Raw genomic sequence first — 6,959 nt, forward strand, 5'->3', positions numbered from 1 at the left:
TAACTTCCTGAAGGGAGGTTGTATGAGCTGGGGGTCGGCCTCTTCTCTCGTGTCATTAGTGATAGGACCAGAGGGAATGGCTTCAAGCTACGGCAGGGGAGATTCAGGCTGGACGTGAGGAAGTATTACTTTTCAGAAAGGGTGGTCAGGCACTGGAATGGGCTGCCCAGGGAGGTGGTGGAGTCACCGAGCCTGGGGGTGTTCAAGGAAAGGCTGGATGTTGTGTTGAGGGACATGGTTTAGTGGGAGCTATTGGGAATAGGTGAACGGCTGGACTGGATGATCTTTTAGGTCTTTTCCAACCTTGGTGATTCTGTGATTCTATGATTCTATGATTCTATGTTCTTTTGTTTTTGAGCAGCATTTTGAGCAACAGTTATTAAGTAGTTGTTTGCCTCACATTCACATCAGGTTGGAAGAACTTGGTATTGATACTGCAGTAACATGCAGCTCACGCTAGGGATAACACCTCTGTTCAGTGTCAGCCTGTGTTCTAGGAAACTCCCCTCACTCCAGTGTCTCTTCTGTTTTTACAAGGGATGCTCATTTTCTTGGCCTTCAGTAGTAGTTTGCATGCACCATTTCAGATCAAAGAGAATAGATGGCCTGGGTTGAAAAGGACCACAATGATTATTGACCCCCCTACTATGTGCAGGGTCACCAACCACCAGACCAGGCTGCCCTGGTCTTGAATGCCTCCAAGGATGGGGCATCCACAGCCTCCTTGGGCAGCCTGTTCCAGTGCATCACCACCCACTGTGTGAAAAACTTCCTCCTGATTGAACTTCCTATCTAATAGACAAGGCATAGTCCTGCATTCTCTATCACTTATGTCTTGGCAAAACGTGGACTATGTTTTGTTTTCAGACATTCCATTCTCACATCGCCCTTGTCCTAAATGTGCTAAATATGATTAGGCATTAGTTAACCTGTTTGTTTTCTGCCCTTTGGTAAATGTTTGTGATAGGGTGAGGTTTCTGGGGGGGGTCAGAGTTTCAAAATAACCTTGGTTTGTTACCTTCTTTTTGCTAACTATATTATTTACTTTCTCTTACTGCTCTGCTCCAAATATTCCAAGTCAGAATTGGACTTTCATTGTGCTACTCATATAGTATGTTAATATACAATATTTGAAGTACTAACTCAAAGCCTTAGATATGAGACTTTTTTAATATCATGCAGTAAATTAGTGTACAATAAAATGATAAAAGCAAATACCAGACCAAATCCAAAACCAGCCAGAATTTTCATACCAGCATTAGAGTTTGAGTTACCATTGTTTTAAGGGTGCGGGTGCTTTAGAGGTGAAAATGACTGAAATTTGGGGTGATAATAGGTAAGATTAATTGCTTGCATGTAGGATTTTTTTCGGGTGGTGTCAAGTCTTGAAGAACAGTCATCAGAGAACTCCAGTTAGTTGGAGAATTTTTCCAGAGTTAAAAAACAATTATCCTGAACCTTTAAGGAATTAATGAAGCAAATTGTTCCTCAGGGTATATTTTTCTAACGAGCTGTAGGAATAATATCTGTGAGGAAATATGTAACTCGGGAACGTTAATTCTGACCTTTAGATGAAACTTCTAACATAGGAAATATTTGCTGTGACGTTTGGTTTGTTTTTAATTAAGAAAAATTGCTTCGTAGAGGGCTTTCTGAGGACGACAATGTTCTGGAAGTAGCACGGTCCACTGGATAGGTTACAGGACTCCATCTCAGGAGAATTGGATTTTCTTCCTGGCTGTTCACAAACCAGGAGTGTGTAAACTTGAGCAAAGCATTTTTGCCAGAGCAAGTGTTGTTTTTTCTCTCTGAAATAGTGAGATTGATCATTAGCCTTTAAAAAATACAGGTTAAAAAAGATAACTGAGCATTATCATCTTATAAACCAAAGGTCATAGCCGCATCTTCAATTTGTCAGACATTGACAACCTCAACCAGCAATTCTCAGTAATACTGTTAGCAAAGATTGTTTATTCTTTTGTGTTGTTTATCTCTTATGCCATCTCAGATAGGAAGTGCTTCAGCCCTTTGAGAGGATTATAAATATATTGTTTTTGGGACTCTTAATTTCCAACTGAAACATGCAGTCAGCTCCTATGTAATTTGTCCATCATTTCCTGTGTGAATTTTGCTGTTTGTTTTAGACACAGGTACCTTAGGGCTTGTGTATAACTGCAGTGGCATTACTTTATTAAAAACGGAAATTAATTTATGTGCCTGCATCTAATGGCAAGCAATCTTTAGTAATTACAACCATCTGAACTTTTCTCCCCAGCTGAAGATAAGTTGCACTCACTTACCCTATCACTTGAGGTTAGAATTAAGCCTGTGCTTTTAATCTGTCCCTAAGGAAGACATTTTTAGTCCGAGTTCCACAAAGCTGGAGATACAACTGAAGAAGCGTAGAACAACAAAAATCACAGATAATCTTCCAACTTCAGTAAGGTTTAGGTATTTTGTGTGGTTTATCAATTCAAAATTAGCTTCTCATTAAACCTGTGATTTCTGTGGAATGTTTACCTTTCCTTTAAAAAAGATCTTACAACAACTAGGTACAATTCTGAAGTGATTAAGATGGTTTAACAAAGACTTGTGTAAAAGCCAGGGACGAGCAAAGGGTAAATAAAACTTGAATCTGTTTAAGAACATGGAGTGACTGCATGAATACTCACATTCACTCTGCACACAGTGTTTGACAAAATAATGCTGAGACCAGTACACCTTCTGAATGCTGAGTATTAGCAGCATGTAACTTCTACATTCTGGTTCGTGTATCTAACTTCACAACACTATATGGAAAGCTGTTGTCTTCTACAGCTCTGTCTGGTGATAAGTGGCAGCATGATTAATGGCTATTCTCTCCATAGTGAAATCTGTAAAAGTATGTTCTGCGTTTTTACTTTCACTCATCTTTGGAGACTGAATCAACATTGTTGTCTCTTTTGGAGGTAAAATGCAATGTTACTGAAGACCTATTATAAACACCATAAGGACATTTACAGCAAGCATATAGTTTTCTAATAGCTTCACTTTTACTTTCAGGCTGCAATAGATTTTAATGCTGGGAAGTGCACAGAGGATATTTCACTTCTTGTCTCCCTATACAGATACTACATAGATGGATTCTTCTTGAGTCACGTGGGGAAAATATTTTTAAATCTGTGCTCAGTCTTACAGGCAAGAACTTTGTAGGTCAAGGTCAAAAAAGCCTTCAACTGCCAATAATGATGGTAATAGTTTTGTAGTAATAATAGACCTTAAAGTTGTGTAGTAATAATTATCTATATTGGTCTTGTGGCTTTGTCTGGTGTTGTACCTGTTTCAATTGCAGAAATCATTTTGGAAACTTCAGCAAGGCTGCTACCTATTTCATTTAGTTACTTCAGGGATTTCCTGTCAGAGCTTAGGTTTTGCTTAGGCTCACACAGTTCTACTGACATCAGCAGTCAATATCAGCAAAAGTATTAATCAAATTGCAAACAGAAATTATACAGAAAAAGGAATAAAGCCAAGCAGTGAAAATTATCTGGTGAAGATCATGTAACCCTCACTGGAAGGATGCTTAGCAGAATGCACTGCAGGGAAAAAACTCCAATCCAGTGCTGCCCAAACATGGCCAGCACAGGGAGGAAAAATGGCCTTAGCTTTGAATGCACAATCTCTGCAAGAATCCATGCAAGTGATCCTGCTTAAACAAAATCAAGAATCGAGGTGTTACCAAGTAGTTGTCATGGAACAGAACGAGTCCAAGAACATGAAACATTGTACACAAGGTTATGGCTTTATCTAATTATTCCAGGTAGGTGTCTCAACTGAAACACTTCCAGAACAGACATATGAATGTGTGGAGTTATACCAGAATACACCTATTTCAGAATTTGACATGCAGACAAAACTTTATTACTGAGAAAACCATGTATTTACCAGAATTATTATTTGTGAGCAGCAAAAATAATGATGCCTTATCTGTAGCATTTTACTGCCTGCTGACTGTAACTAAGTAGTTGTTCATACCTGGAGGTCTTTCTCCACATCTGTAACACCCTCTGCACTGCTCCTGCTGCCCATCTGGCTACCAGATCCTGGGTTAACAGGCTGTGTATACAGGCAGACACAACAAGGACATGTAAGTACCATTTCCTTAAGAAACTGGGCTGAAAAAATGTCAGACTGAACAGATGATAGCTTTGTTTTTCAAAGACATTTCAGTACAGCACTCCCCTATTAAAATCATTGAAATGAAAGCTTACGTTTTTGTGAACCTTATATTTGCTCCCCCTGAATATATAAAATGCAAAATGTATGTTTAAATTCAGTGGAAAGAATTAATTATTTCAGATATTTTATGCATTAAAACAGCTATACTGAAGCAGTTGTGTCAATTGCATTTCATGTAGCTCTAACTACAAAGGAGGAAGGTAAGGTGCTCGGGAGAAGGTTTACCCTTTACTGAATAAAAGTTTAAAACCTGACTCTGAAAAAGTTTATCAGAAATAGTTAGGCTTGAATGTAATATTTTACAGTTAGAAGTATTAAATATTTTCTAAGATTATTTGTCTCAATCGTTGTATGACACACCCCCACATGTAATTCATGCACACAGAAATAGCACTATGCAGAATGCACACTAGCATTTACACAAAGGAGACTCTTAAGGTGTTTTATGTCCGTAGAAATAAATGTGTGTTCAGTGTTCCAATCTAGAATTGTAAGAAATATAGCCACCAGTGTTTTTATACAGGTATTTCCAAAAGCAGATTTGAAGACAAGGACTATTTGTACTCAGCCAAATTACTGCCACACTGGAGAGTACACAGACGATTGTTTAATGCTCTGTGCCACTAGATGAGAATCCTATTTCAAATCTTAATGAATAAATACTCTCTCTGAAACTTCTCCTAGATTTTTTCTGCCTTTAAATCAAATTACCAACAGACAGCCCTGGACACCTGCAGAATCTACAGCTGTGAGGGAGAACAGACTAAGTCCAAAATTAACTTTTGTAATATTAAAATACTTCTTTTGGACAGAAACTTTTCTTAGAACAAGCAGCTTGAGGGTACGCACAGTTTGGATTCCATTGCTGAAATAAGGACATCTTATGATCTGTATCTTCAAAAGAATATAGGAAATTCCAGGTTGGAAGAAGGGGACTCTTTGTACCTTGTATGCATTTCTAACAAAAGTCAAAGCAGAACACGACTGCTCTTTACAACACTGTCATTTTTCCTGTCTGAAATAAAAATCCTAATCTTGGTTTCATTGGAAGCAGTGTATTTTGTCACTGACTTCAACTGATGCATAGCAAGCACATAGTACACATAGGTTTTACGGATTTACACTGAGTTACTATGATGTGATGTTATTCAAATGTCCACATGTAGAGTCCTCAGTACAGAAAAGACGTGGACCTGTTGAAGCACGTCCAGAGGAGGGCCACAGAAATGATCCAAGGGATGGAACACCTCTCCTATGAGGACAGGCTCAGAGAGCTAGGACTCTTCAGCCTGGAAAAGGCTGAGAGGTGACCTGATAGCAGCCTTTCAGTACCTAAATGGGGGCTTCAGGAAAGAAGGGGACAGATTCTTCATAAGGATCTGTGTCAGTAGAACAGGGGGAAATGGCTTCACGCTTAGGGAGGGTAGATTTAGGCTAGATACAAGGAAAAAGTCTTTTACAGTGAGGGCGATGAGGCACTGAATCAGGTCACCCAGTTGATATGGTTGATGCCCCATCCCTGGAGACTTACAAGGTGAGGGTGGATCAGGCCCTGGGTAAGCTGATCTGGCTGTAGTGTCCCTGTTCATTGCAGGGGAGTTGGCCTTCAGAGGCTATCTAGGCCATTTCTACCCTAAGGATTCTACGATTCTACTCATATGCTTAATTCTCAGAATCATAGACTGGTTGGGGTTGGAAGGGTTCTCTGGAGGTCACTGGCTCAAGCAGGGTGTCCAGGACCACATCCAGATGGCTTCACAGCCAGCCCTGTGCCACTGCTCCATCGCCTGCACAGCAGAGAAGAGCTTTGCCCTGCCTTTCCTGGGCCTGCTCCTCCCCAGGGCATGACTTAGACTTCATGAGGCTGCTGCTGAGGTCGCTGTGGATGGCAGCACAGCCCCCTTCCCTCAGCAATTAACTCATTCATTTAAAAAGGCACCAAGAAAGACTGATCAAACGTACAAGCTGTAGCTTTGCCGTCACCAGGACTTGGCATTGCAGGCACACCACAAGACGGGGGTGTAAGAATCCTTTGTTTTTTTGGCTCAAAGCTTGCTTCCTGAGGTATTTCTTGTGATCAGACTCTCATTGATTAATTGAGGAGGCAAGTGATGGGTGCCAGGGCACACCGCGTTACCGCTACACCGACGAGGCACTGACAGCGGTCCTGTTCACCACCCATTTATTTTAACAACCTTCAAAGCTTTTCCCGCGAGAGCCTCCGGTTGTGACGCTCCCTTCTGAGAGCTCTGAGGTGCGCCGCACGGCTGGCCGCGCTCAGAGGAGGCGGGAGACACCCCTGGCCCGGCAGCCTTCTACCCCAGGGACGCTGCGAGCTTGAAACCAGCAGCCCGCAGCCCCAGTTCGTCCCGACTTGAGAGGAGTCACGCCGCGGCTCAGACCGAGGCCGATGAAGCCCGTTCCCAGCCGCCCCGTCACCCCGCTGTGCTAAGGCAGCCGCGGCGCCGTTCCCGCCTCCGCTCTGCTCCCAGCGCGGGTTGGGCGCGGCGGGAGCGATCCCCGCCCTCGCGCTGTTGGCGTTTGGTTGCCGTGGCAACCGCCGGCGGTGGCGGCTGGAGCGCTGCCTCAGTGGCCGCCAGGCGGGAGGTGAGGGGGGAGCGGGGCCGGGATTCCTCTCGGGAGCGGACCCTGCCCCTTTCTGCCTGCCCCGGCCCTGCTGTGCTGCGGGATGGGCTGTACAAGCAACCGTCGCACGGGACGCGAAGGTCACTGAGCCGTGC

This window comes from Centrocercus urophasianus, unplaced genomic scaffold (genome assembly GCF_019232065.1).
Source record: "Centrocercus urophasianus isolate 14NV4802_14NV808 unplaced genomic scaffold, USGS_Curo_1.0 seq_11, whole genome shotgun sequence".
NCBI lineage: Eukaryota > Metazoa > Chordata > Aves > Galliformes > Phasianidae > Centrocercus > Centrocercus urophasianus.